This window comes from Rhinolophus sinicus, linkage group LG15 (assembly GCF_036562045.2).
Source record: "Rhinolophus sinicus isolate RSC01 linkage group LG15, ASM3656204v1, whole genome shotgun sequence".
NCBI classification, from domain to species: domain Eukaryota; kingdom Metazoa; phylum Chordata; class Mammalia; order Chiroptera; family Rhinolophidae; genus Rhinolophus; species Rhinolophus sinicus.
In genome coordinates, this window is record NC_133764.1 from 14587104 (window position 1) to 14604789 (window position 17686).

The 17686-nt window shown below is 41.2% G+C and overlaps 1 long non-coding RNA gene across 2 annotated transcripts in view; it reads right to left on the reverse strand.

Moving 5' to 3' along the window:
* The window catches only part of LOC141569016 (uncharacterized), a 62751-nt gene that overhangs the window by 34407 nt on the left and 10658 nt on the right, over positions 1-17686 (reverse strand). For both annotated transcript variants that reach the window (XR_012492412.1, XR_012492411.1), the window contains exon 2: positions 6105-6229. This is a non-coding gene — a long non-coding RNA (uncharacterized LOC141569016). The remainder of the gene's footprint in view (positions 1-6104; positions 6230-17686) is intronic.

Consider the following 17686-nt stretch of genomic DNA (forward strand, 5'->3'; position numbering starts at 1 on the left):
AACCCCAGCTCACATCATTCCCGATAAGCGACAATTGGCCAGAGGAGAGTAGCACCTGCCCAGTTAAGCTGGAGCATAAACTCTCCAGTTGCCCACATATTCTTTTTGGGCGAGTGTTGCATCAGCCCCACTCAGGGCAGGCATCTTCTCCTAATTTCCACAAAGGCACAGTATAGGGTAGTGGGCAGCCCGTGGGGAGGTGGCAAACACAGGGACGTCAAACAGTGTCTTCGGGAGGGAGAATGGCAGGTCGTTATGGAGGGCACTGATGTCTAATGTTCAGTTTTAAGCTATTACCCAAACCATAGAGTGTTCTGATTCTTCCAATCTTCAGTAAAGTCTGCTACACACCGAATTTGAGGTTTGCAATACCGTATTTTTGGTGAAATGAAGGAATGAGATGGTCCAGCAAGGAACAAAAAAGGTGATGAAAACAGAGTGAAGATTGAGAATTTTGCAGTGACCAGGAGAACAGTAAGCCTCCTGAAAACTCTTAGGAGCTTATTTGAGAGTGGGCTCCAGAGTCTGTGGAATAGAGGTGGGAGTCATTCTATTTGAATAATCAGAAAAGCATGGCTCTCAAAGGCTGGAAATACTGGCAATCTCCTGAGGCGGACATCTGGTTATAGACTCATATGCCTTGAGGAGAAGGAGCAGAAAATCATATTTACAACTTTGTAATTTCCTTTCACCTCTTAGTATATCATCAACATCTTTTCCTGCATTCTTCTACATCAGTGACTCTCAGGGATCAGGTGAGGAAACGAAATCACCTCCAGTGTTTAACAATAGAATGGATCCAACACAAAGGTTAGGTGATGACGGCCCCCCTGGAAGGGTGGGAGGAGCAGGTTCAAGGCTTGCTTCCTCGAACATTCCCAGAACACTTCCAGGGAGCCATTCCCTTTGTGACCCTCAAGAAAGTGGAGTTCCAGGACATGCTGCTCTAGCCACAATCCATATACCAGAAAGCTGGGACCAGAAGGCTGCTGCCACCAGCCCAACCTGGACACTGAAATGTGGAACTCTCCCACTTCTGTCTCCACAATTTCCTCTCAACATCCTTGAACTGGAAGACCAGATATTGGCAATCTCATCTCAAGAATATGGCGTGATCTCCACCTCCCTTCCACTTTTCAAAGCTCGCAGAACTATATCTAAGGGATAGAACTTAATTTGCACTCAGAATCCTAGCTGCATGCAATCTGGGAAGTGTAGCTTTATCTTTTCAGCCTCTGTCGCACAGGAAGACCACTGGCATCAATGCTGAGGGTCCTGCCCAGAGATCCAGCATGTCACCTCTAGGAAATCATCGTCTCTCTTATGGGCAGAGCTATTTTTTCCCTCCCTGCTATGCATGTCCCCTTTTTCTAATAATAGTCCCCTGATTTTACTTTGAAGAACCACCCTTCCCACTTGCAATCCACGTGGTTGGGTGAGGCTGACCCCAAACCCCAAGTCCCTGGGGAGGTTATATGTCCCAGTCCTGGGTTATATGTCCCATCTCCCGTTCTTGCTCAGTGTGTCATCCCTCAGAGAATATGTGATGGGATGTGCTATCATCCCTCTGGAGACATCAGGAAGAGAAGGGTGGGCACCAGCCGTTTGTCTTGGACTGTTGAAACATTTACCAACCTAGAAGCTAAGGGAAGAATTCATTGTCACTTTTCTGCTCTAAGATTTGGCAATTGTATGGCCTGGGTGATGCAGTTAAGCAAATCATTCACAGGCATCTTTCAGAATTTTAAACTATCTACAAAAAAACAAACAAACAATCCTAGTTTGAAATATTCTTCCCTTTCATTAAATGAAGCACTAGATCACAGTCTCAACATTTTATTTGGAAAACATGGTCCCCATAAGACCGTCACACTCAGCCTTACCCACCCCTCTCCATCCCCTCACACACATATTTTCTAACTCCACCTCTCATTTTCTTTTAATCGATTCTTCCTAAGTTGAGAGCTCTATTCCCCAGAACCAACATCCACAGATGCTGGATCACTCATCTCTCCAGGAATTAAACACAAGAATGCTGAACTGAAATAAGGAGAAAAGAGAGGAAGAGAATAGTTATCTGCTTAAGAGGTTCCTGGCGATTGTCTGTGCCTAGAGACACAAACCTGCTTTCTATGGTGTTCAGTCCCATTTGGCTGAGGGCCTGGGCCACCTGTAATGGAAACAGCTGTGAATGAGACCACAGGTCTGGCTCCAAACTTGGACAGTCAAGGACCCTGGGTAATCTCTCTGGGCCTCAGTTTCTCATTTGTAAAATAAATGGGTTGGACAACTCATAGAGAGAACTGATGGTTGTCAGATGGGATGGATGTTGGGGGGCTGGGTGAAAAGGTGAAGGGATTAAATACAAATTGGTAGTTATGAAATAGTCAAGGGAATGTAAAGTAGAGCATAGGGAATATAGTCAGTAATATTTTAATAACTATGTATGGTGCCAGGAGGGTACTAGACTTATCGGGGAGATCACTTCGTAAGTTATATAAATGTCTAACCACTATGCTGTACACCTGAAACTAATATTAAATGTCAACTGTAATTGTAAAATAAAAATAAATAAAAATTAAAAGTACAGACTAAACTGCAAAAAAACAAGTGGGTTGGACCCATCTATTTTCTAGTTTTGATGGTTTACAGTCATACCTTGGGTCAGCGTGGATTTGAGGGTAAGATGACATAAGACATAAGACAGTTTGCTTTAGAAATTCCCCCTTTGTGAAACAGATAAACAGTATTATATTAAAGAGCTCTGAGCTAGGAGTCAGGAAAGCTGGGCTCTGGTACTTGCTGCGTCATAAACTTGAGCATCATTGGGCAAGTCGCCTGGATCCTCTGTGCTATAAAGGGAGAGGCTTGGAGTAGCTGATGTCTAATGGCCTTTTCAGCTCTGAGGTCCTATATGAGCCCACGAGCCATATAGGACCTGTTTTGCAGGGGAAGTTAATCAGAAGAGAAAGTGAATGCCCTCATTGAGTGAAAGGGCTGCACCTGAGAGGTTCCGGCACCTCCAGCATTTCCAGGAGTCTTCCCTGCCCTTTGTGTCTCCCTTACTTCCAATGTCCAGGTTTAAGGGCAGGAAGTGGCACATCTGAGGCCCAAACCAGCTAGATGAGCAGGACCTTGAGTTCTGCTGAGTCCTCCCATGGCTGGAGTCCAAGGGTTGAAGACCAGACTTTCCCAGCAGCTTATCAGGAGTACATTACTCACCCGGCCCAGGTGACTATTTGGCAGTGGACTTTGTTTGATCTAGTAAGCGCCCCAGAAGTGCCACTTTGGCTGACTCCTTCATCCATGCCAGGCCCCATGCTGCAGAGGACTTGTGACCTCCAACTCTGACTGCAGTGAAAGTCAGCAAAGGGCAACTGTCTTTGGAGATTTTCCAGGCTGAGCCACTTCAGAGAGATGTCACAAGGGGCAAGGCTCACTTTTGAAAAGAATGTGGACTGAGGAAGCCTGGTGGAAATAGAATAGGGGCTTGTGGGAGGAAGCCGAGATAATGAGAGGCGGGCGAATGAGAGTGGGGAATTCTGCAGTCACCCAGAAAGGAAGAGCAGGGCTTGAGCTGAGTAAAGTGGAAAGGGACATGGGATCCAAGAAATCTATTTTAGTGTAGCTAGATCTTCATGTGAATATTACAGATTAAAATGTATAAAATAACATTCCGAGTAGCCTAATTACATATGCTACCTACCTTTCAGTGTTTTTCCCCATGATTTTTTAAAAGTAATGTAATATAAAGTAAAAAAATATAGAAAAGAATAACTAAGAAAAGAGAAAGCAGCCATAATTCCACCACCTAGTAATAACCACTACTAATATGTTGGTATTTTTCCTTCTGGTCTTTTATGCATATATACACAATATAATTTTTAAAGGGATAATACTATATGTGTTTTTTTTCTAATCTGCTCTTTTCACTCAGTGTTATATCATGAATATTTTTCTTCTCAGTCAATATTGATTCTTATCATCATATTTAAGGACTGCGTGTGATTTCATCATGTGAATGTACTGTTATTTTATTTAATAATCTTTTTTTTTTTTTTTAAACAGGACTTTATTGGGGAACAGTGTGTACTTCCAGGCCTTTTTTCCAAGTCAAGTTGTTGTCCTTTCAATCTTAGTTGTGGAGGGTGCTGTTCAGCTTCAAGTTGTTGTCCTTTCAGTGTTAGTTGTGGAGGGCGCAGCTCAGCTCCAGGTCCAGTTGCCATTTCTAGTTGCAGGGGGCGCAGCCCACCATCCCTTGCAGGAGTCGAGGAGTTGAACCGGCAACCTTGTGGTTGAGAGCCCGCTGGCTCATGTGGGAATCTAACCGGCAGCCTTCGGAGTTAGGAGCATAGAGCTCTAACTGCCTGAGCCACGGGGCCAGCCCCTATTTAATAATCTTTTATCATTAGATATTTAAATCACATCTATTTTTAACATGTGTCTTTGAACCTCTTGGCAATATATATCCTTGCACATCTATCCAATTATTTCCTTCAGATAAATTCCCAAAAGTGGAGATGATAGGTCAAAGTGTATTATACATACTGACATACTGACAAATTTCCCTGCAGGAAGATTGTACTGACTTATTCTCTAGAACCAGGGTCTGATGCTTGATCACCCTTGAGTTAACAGCTTTAGCATTTTTTGTATTAAGACCATAGCAGTATATCTCTTTGTTAACATCAAAATTATACAAATTTTATCCTTTGATTCAGTAATTCCGCTTCTGAGAAAATGTTTAAAGAAAAATACCTAAATTACATATATAAAGGGGATAAACAGATAGGTAGATTGTCCCTGTGGTTTGGAAAGGGCACTTTTAAATATGTCAGGGCCTTCTCCCCATCTTTGTTCACTGAAGGAGGAGGAGCAGGCAATTACTCCTAGTTCCTTGGACAGTGTCACTGCTGTACATCCAGTGGACCATCTGCATACAATGTATGTACGTTGTACATATGGTGGTCAACAAGACCATCTCTTGTTGAGTAGACAAAATAATTTTCCAGGTAGTCCACCAGAAAGAGGAAAAAGCAAAAGCAAAACAACACCGCAGTGAGAGAATGCACACCTCCAGCCAGCTGCCCACATGCAACATTCTATCCCTCTCCCAATCTGACCTCTCTCTCTATATCCCTCCCGCAGGAAATCAGAACCATAAAGTTTTAACAGGAAGTCAGGGCTAGAGAGTAACAGAAAGCCCATTTCAATCCATAGACCTCCCAGCTACCAGGTCAGTTTTCTTAAAATGCCAGTTTGCTTTTATCATTCTCTGCCCTCAGCCTCTAGAACCTCCCCTTACCTTCCTTAATGACATCAGGCTTTGGCTGATACATAGTTGTCAGCCCTACTGTGTCTGTCAAAGGTCACTAGTGACATGTGTCTAGGTATTTCTACAGCATTAGTTATGAGGCAGGGTAATGAGGTGATAACCAGTGTGTTCTTTCCCCTTCTCAAAATCCCTTTAAATCCAAGACCACCATCCCTTCTTTTGGGTTGTGAGACTGGAGGGCACCTAGAGAAATTGCTAGCATAGAACCAGGGAAGAAAATCAACAAAACCCCCAGCTTTTAAACTTACAAACTATATATCCAAGTGTAAGACTGAACGATGTAGGAAGAGACATGTCAAAACAATAGTCCAAAAAATTTTTCCCACCTCCACTCTAGAAAAGATAAGTCTTATTAGACAGGTGGAACCTTTAAAGAGGAAGCAAAACAGCAGGAACTGTGCACCTGGCCCCATCTGAACTTCAATAAACCCCTTTTAATTGGAGATAGAAAAGACCTTGATTCCTAGACAAACCTAGGCAGGCAGCAAGCCTCAGAGGCAAATTTTCCACCTTATGGTGCAGATTCTATGTGGTAGAACTGACAGCTTGGCATGTCTAGGCTTGAGATCAGAAGCAGATTCTCCCAGCTTCTGGGGGTGGGGTGGGAAAACGGTGGTGGTGGGGTGTCTCCTGGCTGAGTTAGGAGGATCCACACGGGCAGATGAGGATGTGGTTCCACAGCAGCCGACTGTCAGCACAGAGAAGGGACCCTTCCCAACTCCCACTCACACAGCACCGCCTTTCTAGGAGCCAGACAGGTATGACTCACCTGTTATACTTGAGCAGGAAGCCACCATGAGACAAAGCAGAGAAAGACCAAGAAGTGGTTGTCCCCTCTCCATTTACTCCTCGGTGACATTTGCAAACCTCCCTCAGCCACACAGAGGTGAAGAGCTGGGAAGAGCAGAAAGATTCTGATTATAATTGAGTTTACCTGGAGGTGACTTGATAATGTTTTTTGCTTCTAGAAAGTTGGGGCTTAACAAAGAAATTTAATTCAGTTATAGAAAAATAAATGAAGTTATATTTTTCCAAACCTGAATTCATTTACCTGTGAAATTTGAACCTTCTTTTACAACAGTGAAAAAATTGGAAAAACTGGAGCATCCAACAAGAGGGGAACACTTGCAGTATTGTGCATTTATTTAATGCAGGGGTGTCCAAACTGCGGACTGCGGGCCAAATGCGGCCCGCAATCCATTGTTAATTGGCCCACAGCAAATTCCAAAAATACATTTAGCTTACTTAAATAAACCAGGTGAGGCAATACGTACTTCACCTTGAGTGAGTGGCCCAGCTGTTTGTGTATTTTACCGCATATGGCCCTTGGTGAAAAACGTTGAAAAAAGTTTGGACACCCCTGATTTAACGTTTACAAATATAAAAATGTTTATGGTATAATGCTAAGTGAAAAAGAAGAGTATAAAAATGTATATCCTTTTTGACTATAACAATGTTTAAAAGAAAAATCTTAAAATATAGTTGAAATAAAATTGGAGAAATAAACATATAAAAAATATTAAGTGATTGTCTTTGGGTGAGAAAGCTGTGGGTAATTTTTCCTTCTTTCTACTTTTTGAAATTCTCCTCCATGAGCATATTTTTCTTTATCATGAAATTTATATATTTAAATATGTGTGTGTGTGTATTGTTTTAAGCATGGCTTGATCCGTGGCCTAGAGCTTTGAAGAGGTTGGAGAACAGGAGAAGGAAGGTAAAAGGATTTTTGCAGGCCCTGTTGAACTCTGTTCTGCTGAATTGACAGAGTTGGTCATCTTTTGTCTCCTTCTTCCTGTCTGGTAAGTAAATGTTGGGTGATGTCATAGACAGAATGAGCCAAGAAATGATGGGCCCTGATGAATGGGAACCTCTGTTGATGAGAAATACAGGGAAACTAATATAGTAGTTTAAATTCTATGTCAGAGGTTCTCAAAGTGTGATTCTCAGATCAGCAGTCTCAGCAATGCTTATTATTAGCAATGCAACTTATCTGGCCCCACCCCAGACCTACTGAATCACAACTCTTGGAGTGTGGCCCAGCATGGTATATTCTAACAAGCCTTCTAGGAGATTCTAACGCCTGCTAAAGTTTGAGAACTATTTTCTCTTTCTAAGTTTTATTTTATTTTTTAAAGTTTTTCTAAAATAAATTTGTTATTTTGAATACTTTTAGATGTACAGAAAAGTTGCAAGATAGTACAGAGTTCCATATAATACCCCCTCATCCAGGTTCCCCTCTTATTCACATCTTACTTTAATATGGTACATTTGGAGAATCGCTCTTCTAACGAATAATCACTCAAGAGCTGGCTTTACATTAATCACTGGGGTAGGTATCAGTTCTGAGGCTGAAAGGAGCTAAGAGAGGTGCTTATCGCCATCACCTCTGTTCACACTTGACTAAGATTTTAAGACAGGTTATTTCATTTTATCCTCAGTAGAAGACTTTTCAATAGGCCAAGGAATTTATCTCCACTTTACAGATAAAAAAACCACAAATTGAAGATCAGAAAAATTAATGATTTGCCCAAGGTCAAACAATAATAACTAATATTTATTGAATTATTCCAATGGCCCAAGTCTTATTGATAATATATCAATATATCAACAGCAAATATATATTATCTCATTTAAACCTCACACAAATCTTATACGCTAAGTATCACTATTACATCTTCATTTTACAGACAAGGAAACTGAAGAACAGAAAGACTAAGTATCCTACTCTTGGACAAACAGCTTTAAATAAAGGAACTGTGATTCAAACCTAGGAAGTCTGACTCTAGGGCAGATGTACATAACCATTTAGCTACTGAGTAAGTCTGATGCCTTTGAAATGTATCAGCTTGTCTAAACTAAATTACATTTTCCCAAATTCCCTTTTCAGTATGTTGCGAGCTAGCATGTGCCACATGAGAGTTTTTTGTGGGAGATCGGGAGGGCGGAAGTGAAGCACTAGCTATTTTGTAGTGACACATGTTGCTCATTATCTGCTGCCTCTCCTTATTGACATGAGCTAGCAGCCATGCCTGCAACTGCTTCGTCTCCCCTTGAATCTTTCTTCAGCTAGTCTGACTCCTGAGCCAGGTGTGGGTGCTTAGCTCTGAGCAAAGGGCCCTGGTTTCTGCCAGACACTCACACCATCAACATCAGAGGGAACAAGAGCTGACGTGGGCTCCAGCTCACGCCTGTGAGTTCCGGCTTATTCTTGCTCTCCTTCACTTTATACCCATTTTCCATTCCCACTGCCTGCTCTGTGGACTTCAAGCTCCAGTGTCGGATGTAAAGACAATAGCCTTGCAGAAACTGCTAAACCAGCTCCCACAATTATGTAAGATCAAATCCCTGTAATAAATACTATATACAGGCAGTCTTTACTTTGCCTGGTAGCAGGATCATAAAAATAACTTATTAAGCAATCTTAATAATCAATGAGGAAAAAAAATCACTGAGAATAAGTATGAGTGCTCTGTGACTTTTAAATATTTTGGTCAAAATGTTAAAATCCCTCTACTGTCAGTTGTAAGTACATAGGAAACTGAAAAAAGTAAAGGAAAGTTAATATTTATTTCGTACACTGTTATTTAGAACATTAAAAACATTGAAAATTAAAATGTTTTATTTCTTTGTAGAAAACTTTTCTACTGTGCTTACCTTCTCCTCATCATATAATTTTTATATAAACATCTTTTCTATGGCTTGGTGAACTATCACAGTGCTTTCCAAGTTTGGATCAGCTTCCAACATTTTATCCTTTGAGCTTTCAATGTCATGGAATATCTCTGAGAGTTCCTTTAATGTGAAGGTATTTTGTTTGTTTGTTTGTTTTTTACCAGCGTCATTTTCTCTGGGACATTTTTGTCCTTTTCACTTTAATCCTTGGAATCTGAGTGCAGATTTGAGATTACAAGATTAAAAGAGTTTTGGAGATTGGTTGCACAACAATGTGAATGTATTTAATGCCACTGAACTGTACACTTAAAAAAGATTAATTTGGTAAATTTTACGTTATGTGTATTTTATCACAATTAAAAATTAAAAATAGAGGGGTGGCCGGATGGCTCAGTTGGTTAAAGTGCGAGCTCTCAACAAGGTTGCCAATTCAATTCCTGCATGGGGTGGTGGGCTGTGCCCCCTGCAACTAAAGATTGAAAACGACAACGGACTGGGAGCTGAGCTGCACCCTCACAACTAGATTGAAGGACAATGACTTGGAGCTGATGGGCCGTGGAGAAACACATTGTTCCCAAATATTCTCCAACAAAATTGAAAAAAACAACAACAAAAAACAACAACAAAACTTGACACCCATTAAAAAGAAAGAAAGAAAAATTTTAAAAGGAGAAAATCAAATGAAAGTGGTAAATAGATCATTGAAAATAAAAATGGAAAAATACCTTAGTTATCCATTTAATTTGCTAATTAGATCACAGTTAATTTGAATGTTTAAAAAAGAAATTGAAGTTGTGCACTGATCTTTAAAAAAAGGGAGGGGAATACACTTTGCAAATGCTAACAGTAACAACAAAACCTTGGGGTAGCTATCTCAATACCAGACAAAGTATACTAAAGACAAATAAGGACATTTTATATTAATAAAACTTTCAACTATCTGGATAATAAAACAATTCTAAATGTCTATGCTCTTAACATAGTCTCCAAATAGGGCAAGCAAAAATTAATGCAACTAAAAGTGAAATTGGACAACTCTACATTGATAATGGGAGGTGTTAATATACCTCTTTTAGCAACTCAAGAACAAGCAAACAAAAAAGGCAGTATAGATATAAAAGATTTCAATAACTAATTAACAAACTCGATTAATTATCATATGCAGAATACTCAACAATTGCAGAATACAAATTAGTATATATTAGGCAGATGAAACAAACATTTACCAAAATTGACAATATTTATTTTAAACGAATATTACTTTAAATGACTATTATTTTAAACAAATTTTAAAGTATTTAAAATCATATAGAGTTTTTTTCACTGACTATGATGGAATTAAACTCAAGATCAACAACAGAAAGATTAACTAGGAAATCTCTGGAAATTTTAAAATGCATTTCTATATTAACTATAGGTCACACAAGAACTACCAATGGAAATGAGAAAACGTTTTGAATTAAATGATAATATAAATATGACATGCCAAAGCTTGTCAGATGTAACTGTATTAAAGGAAAGTTTGTAGTTTTAAATGCATATATCAGACAGGAAGAAAGGCTAAGAACCAATATTCAAAGCAGCCATGTCAAGATATTTTTTTAAATGACAGATTAAACTCAAAGAAAACAGAAAAAGAAATAGGAGCAGAACTTAATGAAGTAGAAAGCAAACATACAACAGAGAACATTAATAAAGATAAATATTGGTATTTTGAAGAGACTAATTGCTAAACCTCTGGCACAACTGACCGAGAAAAAGAGAGAAAAGGTTTCAATAACCATTACCAGGAATAAACAAAGGGATATCACTATAGAATGATATTACAAATAACTTTAACCTAATCATTTCTACCTTTTGTTGAAATGGACAAATATGAGAAAAATGAAACTTCCCAAATGGACACAAGAAGACATGGAAAATCTGAATGGTTCTATACTTATGAATAAAATTAAATTAATACTTAAAAACATTCTTGTAAGTAATTCCTGGCCCAGATGGCTTTGTCACTGAATTCTACCCAAATATTTCAGAAAGAAACAATGTTAATTTTTCACTAACTTCATCTCTGGGCCTCAGTTTCCTCATCTATAAAAGGCAGGTGTTGAATCAGCCAAGCTGTGTCTGTCTCTGATATCTCTTTTGGCACGTCTGCTGGCAGGACCTTGTGAAGCTGAAGAGCTTTGGCTTTGATAGAAAAAGATTTCAGAGTCTTGGTTTTCTGTGGTTTAGTACCTACTGACTATCTTTGGATGAATGGGAGTCACCTGGTCTTGTGCTGTATGCTTTATAATTTGCCATGGATGTTGCCATCTGAACTGAGATGGGTTCTATTCCTGTGGTCCCATAATCCCCAACACTGTCCTTTACTCCCAAGGTAGCTTAGGAAGCTTAAAAGTGTCCTGTAAGAAGAACCCCAGGATTAAGGGTACATCGGGTCATGGGTGTAACATTGATTTCAAAACCTCAACTACCCTGAACTTGCAGATTTACTCCTTTAAGCATCAAAACTTTATTTTAACCATCTTGCTTGGAAACCATGCTAAATATGTATATTATATCCAGTATTTCTTCTTAAATATAGGTTAACAAGCATACATTCTCTTAGTGTTTTCCTTCAGAATATAGGGTCATAGTGATGAATATCCGTTATTGTCATCTCAGAGAAGCAATCAGGAAAATTAAAGTACATATAGTTATTTGCTCCTAGACCAACGAAATCTTTCCAATTTTCTATGCGTTTTGAATTCTTGTCTGCCTTTAAAAAAATGTTCTTCCTACATTTCAGGCTGTGTGCAGTCACCTTCTGTATGATAAATGTGTTTTCTTAGATGCTGCATATCCCTCTTTCTAATGTGCTGCTTCTATTTTTCCGTGAGTTAAGAAAAGAGATTATCAGCCATGTTAATAACATTGTGTGTGTAAACTAGGAGTAAACCCCCATTTTTTAAAATTGATATATTAAACTATGCATGTACTCTCTCCCGTTTTATTCAAGCAGATAATAGGTCTTTTGCTCAGGGAGAATTTGTGGCTCCTATTGAAGAAATAGAGGATAGGAGAGATGAATATCCTCTGACCAGAGTTTCTTATGACCTGGGCCCTTGATCTTGAACAGGGGGAAAAAAATTACATCTTTATTTCCATTAACCTGTATCTGAATTGTAGCATTTCCTTCAACTGTAAATAGAGGAAATAAACTACCGTTGTATTAACAGTACCTGTGCCTGTGAAAATCAGCTATTTTCATATCCTATTATAGTTGTTGCAATACGTTGAAATATTGTTTACATTAATCAGCACTTCAAAAGTATGACGTTATTAGCTCCATCACTAGATCCTGGTATTCCATTAAGAAAAATCTATACGTTATTATATCTTAAGTCTGCTTTTAAAATATTTTGATAATTGTACATCAATCTTTCCCCCCAAGCTGGTGGAAGGAAAAAAACGAAAGAGCAGAGAAGACTGCGAGACTGAAAGCAGGAGCCCTAGGCCCTCAGGGAGAGCGCGGCTGCCCTCTGCATCTGGGGACATAATCCCATGTCATTGAGTTAGGAATGGAAACAGTCGTCAGAGCCTCTGTGTCCTGCGGGGACTAATGCCTGAGACCTTGGTGCTCCCCACAACAAAAGTCCTCCCAAAATTGTGCATAACTCATGGGAATGGGAGAACCCCCAAAAAAAGCTAAGTTCTATTTTTCATACAACTGAGTTTGGGGGTTGAAGTTTGTGGCAGCTACAAAGGTTCCTCTAGTAACCAAAAGGCACAGCTGAAATTACAGGATTTCTGTGCACTATAAACATAAACAGCATGGAAGAAGTTAAATACCTGTGTTCAGATTGTAAAATCTAGCGTAGACTTGATAGGTATATTGTAATGTTAAGTGAAAAAAGAACTCCCCTTTGTATTATAGTCATGTGGTCTCATATATGACAACTGAGTAATTAAAAAACAAAAAATAAATCTTTAATTGGATTGCTCAGGGGCCTTTGATGGAATTTCTGAATAGTGGCTGTGTTTCAGATGGGGGCTGATGTATGGCAGTTTGCATGTGTGCCAAAGCTGGGAGAGGCCATATGTAGTCCTGGCTTGTCTATTTGCTGCCTCACTGGTCAGGGGACCAAACTGGGACCCCAGACATCTTTGCACTGAGTCCAGTCTCCACTGCCTCCATCAGAGTCTACACTGGCAGCCTCATGGACCAACTCAGCTCTCTGTCTCACTTTCTCCCCTTTCCCTGTTTCAAAGATAAACTCTCAACCCATGTGCTGCAAGAAGAACCAGGCCAAAGGCTTCTTCCTCCTCCTTTCTACCTTGTCCACAAATTCCCTTCCCAAAACAAAAGACCACTCTGGGGTGAGGAGGAAGACTAGCCTTGTTCCCCTGCAACTCTTAGGGAGAGCTTGCTTACCCACTTCTGCTTCTCCTTCCCTCAGGCCTCTCCTACCCTCAACAAACCCCAAACCCTGAGGGATGGGTAGGGTCTGAGGGACAGGTAGGGGTAGTGACCAACATTTTTATTATTCCCTGAACCCTGACCTATCCCTTCTACAGCTGGGCCTAGTGTGGGAAGGAGTCTCAGGCCTCAGCTTGCCAGATTGTGCAATGGACCAGCTGACAGGTGAGGCAGGCTCTTCCTGCCTCCAGATAGTGTCAGCAGTTCAAAGGCATTATCTTCTCGGCCTTCGATGGAGCTGGGGTAGGGCTAAGCTAATGCCTGTAGGGCCTCTTCCCTCACCTCTACGCCTCAGCAAACAACAGGGAGGCAAGGTGTTAGAGAGACAGGAAACCTGGGTTCTAGTCCAATATCTGCCAGTAAAGTATGCCTGGTCCATCTAAGTCTCCTCCATACTCTAGTCTTAGTTTTTCCATCTCTAAGACAAGTAGGTGAAACTAGATGAACTTTAACATCCTTTCCATCTTTTAATGGTCCCTGCACATTATCAACATCCCAAAAGACAACAATCTCTACCCACAGGCAAGCCAATAGGCTCCAAGCCACACAATCAAGAGAGGATAAGAATGCACCTATTTAGAATCTTAATCCATTCAACTGCATTGGTCAAGGCTAAACCTCACCTCAGGATTTCCAGTAAAGACAGCATTGTAGGTAAGTGCTGTACTCACTTCCTCTCAGGACCACACCAATTACAACTAAACTACAGAACAACTGTCATTGAGAATCGCCTGAAGTCTAGCTGAACTGAATGTCTACAACTACAGAAATACAGAAGAAGCCACCTCAAAACTGGTGGAGGGGCAAAGACACAGAACGGGCTGGTCCCACACCCATGTGTGACCATTAAAAATTGAGAGGGATATCTCAGCTGCAGAGGTCCCCCCTGGAGGAGTGAGGGGCCCCAGCCCCACACCAGGGTCCCCAGCCCAGGGTTCCAGTCCTGGGGAGAGAAGTCCCCATAACTTCTGGCTGTGAAAACCAGTGGAGATTGTGGCTGAGTGAGCACGAGGGCAGCTGCAATCCTAGGTGCTCCTCTTAAAGGGACCACCCATGGACTTAATAGCTGACAGATTCACTCGCTCTGAGTTCCAGTGCTTGGGCAGCAGCTGGAAAGCTACCAGAGACATATGGGAGGAACTAAATTGTCTAGCTTCAGGGTGAGGGCTGGAGGGGCAGCTTTCTCTAGGAAGGAGGAGCTCGTGGAAGCCACTGTTTCTTTGTTGAGCCCTCCCCACTCCCTGCGTGCAGACACAGGCAGTTGCCATATCTGAGTCTCCATCAAACTGGCTATCACCTTTCGTCTGCCCTGCCCTAGTGATTCCCTGAGACCCCGCCCTACCTAAGTTTCGGGCACACCCAAGCCACTTCTAGTGGCTTTTTGATATAAACAACCTGTCTTAACTCATGCTGTGGACTTTCCTAAAATCTCTCAAATGTTCACAAAACCCAAACAAGCAGCATCTGGCTTCGGCATGACCTATACCTCTGGCTGAACATCCCTAAGCCCCCAGTAGAGGCAGCAGGCTTTGGTAGATTGACCTCTTGAGGCAACTCCAAGCCCAGTGTGGGCAGCAGCCATCTGTGGATTGCTTTGTGGTTCATGCCAGGTGGCTGCAGGCAGGGCACAGGCTGAGGCTAAACTTGGCCTGCAGCGGGTCCCCTCCCAGGAGGCCCCACGGCTGGCATGCCTGGTGGCCAGCTTCGGATCAAGATGGAGCATCACCCAGCTGCCTCCAAGGGCAACATACCCAAAGGGCAGACTGGGCAGGCACCAGAGTCCCATGAAACCGAATCTTGCTCTATAGGTTCAGCCCGTGCACCACAGCTCCTCCATTGTAGTCACAGCCAGTCCTCACAACCAATTAGCCTGAGTGTCAATCCCTCCCACTGATATGCAGACAGCAACAAGGCTCAACTACAATAGGAGTGCACACACAACCCACACAAGGGACACACCTAGAGCATTGGTCTGGTGACCAGAAAGACTGCACCACTGGGTCCCACAGGACACCTACGATATAAGGCCACTCTACCAAGGCCAGCAGACATAGCACCTCTACCTAATACATAGAAACAAACACAGGGAGGCAGCTAAAATGGGGAGACAAAGAAACATGTCCCAAATAAAAGAACAGAACAAAGGACCAGAAAAAGAACTAAACAAGATGGAGACAAAAAATCTACCAGAAACGGAGTTCTGAGTACTGGTTATAAGGATGCTCTATGGCCCCAGGAAGAACTTCAACAAAGAGACAGAAAACACAAAAAATGTAGATAGAAAACATAAAAAAGAACCAGTCACAAATAAAGAATACAATAATGGAAATAAAGAATACATTAGAGGGAATCATACCAACATTTACATGAAAGGGATACCAGAAGGAGAAGAGAGAGAGCAAGGAATTGAAAACATATTTAAAGAAATAATGACAGAAAACTTCCTTAACCTGGCAAAAGAAATAGAAATACAAGCCCAGAAAGCACAGAGAGTCCCAAACAAGATGAACCCAAATAGGCCCGCACCAAGACACATCATAATTGAAATGCCAAAGGTTAATGACAAACAGAGAATCGTAAAAGTAGCAAGAGAAAAGCACTTAGTTACCTACAAGGGAGCTCCTATAAGACTATCAGCTGATTTCTCAACAGAAACTTTGCAGGCTGGAAGGGACTAGCACAAATATTCAAAGTGATGAAAATCAGGGAACTACAACCAAGATTACTCTACCCAGCAAAGCTGTCATTTAGAATAGAAGGACAGATACAGGGCTTCCCAGACAAGAAAAAGCTACAGGCAATCATCACCACCAAACCAGTATTACAAGGAATCTTAGAGGGACTTCTTTAAGATGAAAAGAAGAAAAAAAGATTAAAAATATGAATAAAATGGCAATAACGTCCTATCTATCAACAATTATTTTCAATGTAAATGAATTAAATGCTCCAATTAAAAGACAGGGGGTCTAAATGGATAAGCAAACAAAACCCTTATTATGCTCCTTCAAGAAACTCACTTCAGATCGAAAGACACACACACAGACTGAAAGTAAAGAGAAAAAGATATTTCATGAAAATGGAAACAAGCAAAACAGAAAATCTGAGGTAGCAATACTTATACCAGAGAAAATAGACTTTAAAACAGAGGCTGCAAGAGACAAAGGGCCCAGTAATTACACTTCTGGGTATTTATCCAAAGAAACCCAAAACCCTACTTCGAGGAGATGAATGCATCCATATGTTCATTGCAGCATTGTTTATAATGGTCAAGATGTGAAGGCAGCCTGGGTTTCCGTTTATGGATGAATGGATAAAGATTAGGTGGTACATATATACAATCAGAATATGGAAACGGGTTCTTGCCATCTGCGGCAGCATGTATGGTCCTGGAGGGTATCATGCTGAGCAGAGTATGACAGACCAAGAAATACAGATGCAATGTGATTTCGCTTATATGTGGAATCTAAAGAACAAAATAAACAAACAAACACAACAGAAACAAACTCATAGATACAGAGAACATTTTGATGGTTGACATATGGGAAGGAGGTTGGGGTGACTGAAAAGGGGAAGGGATTAAGAAGTGCAAATTGGGGCCAGCCTGGTGGCTCAGGTGGTGGGAGCGCCGTGCTCCTAACACCGAGGTAGCAGGTTCGATTCCCACATGGGCCAGTGAGCTGCGCCCTCTACAGCTAAGACTGTGAACAACAGCTGTACCTGGAACTGGACTGTGGTGAGCAGCCAGAGGTTGGCATAAGCTGCCGCAGGGGGCTACCATGTACTGCCATGAGCCAAAACAATGGCTTGAACTGAAGTGGGGGGGGGGAGGTGCAAGAAGGGGGGAAAAAAAAAAAAGAAGGGCAAATTGGTTGTCACATACCGTTTCCCCAAAAACTAGTCGGACAATCACTCTAACACATCTTTTGGAGCAAAAATTAATATAAGACCCGGTCTTATATTATGTTAGATAAGACCTGGTCTTATAGTACTAGGTCTTATATTAATTTTTGCTCCTAAAGATGCATTAGAGCTGATCTGCCGGCTAGGTCTTATTTTCGGGGAAACACAGTAGTAGTCATGGGGATGCAGGGTGTAGCATAAAGAATATAGTCAATAATATTGTAATAACTATGCATGTTGTCAGATGGATACTACATTAATTAGGGTGATAGATGGGAAGGGGGTTGGGGCAAAGTGAAAAAGGTGAAGAAGTACAAATT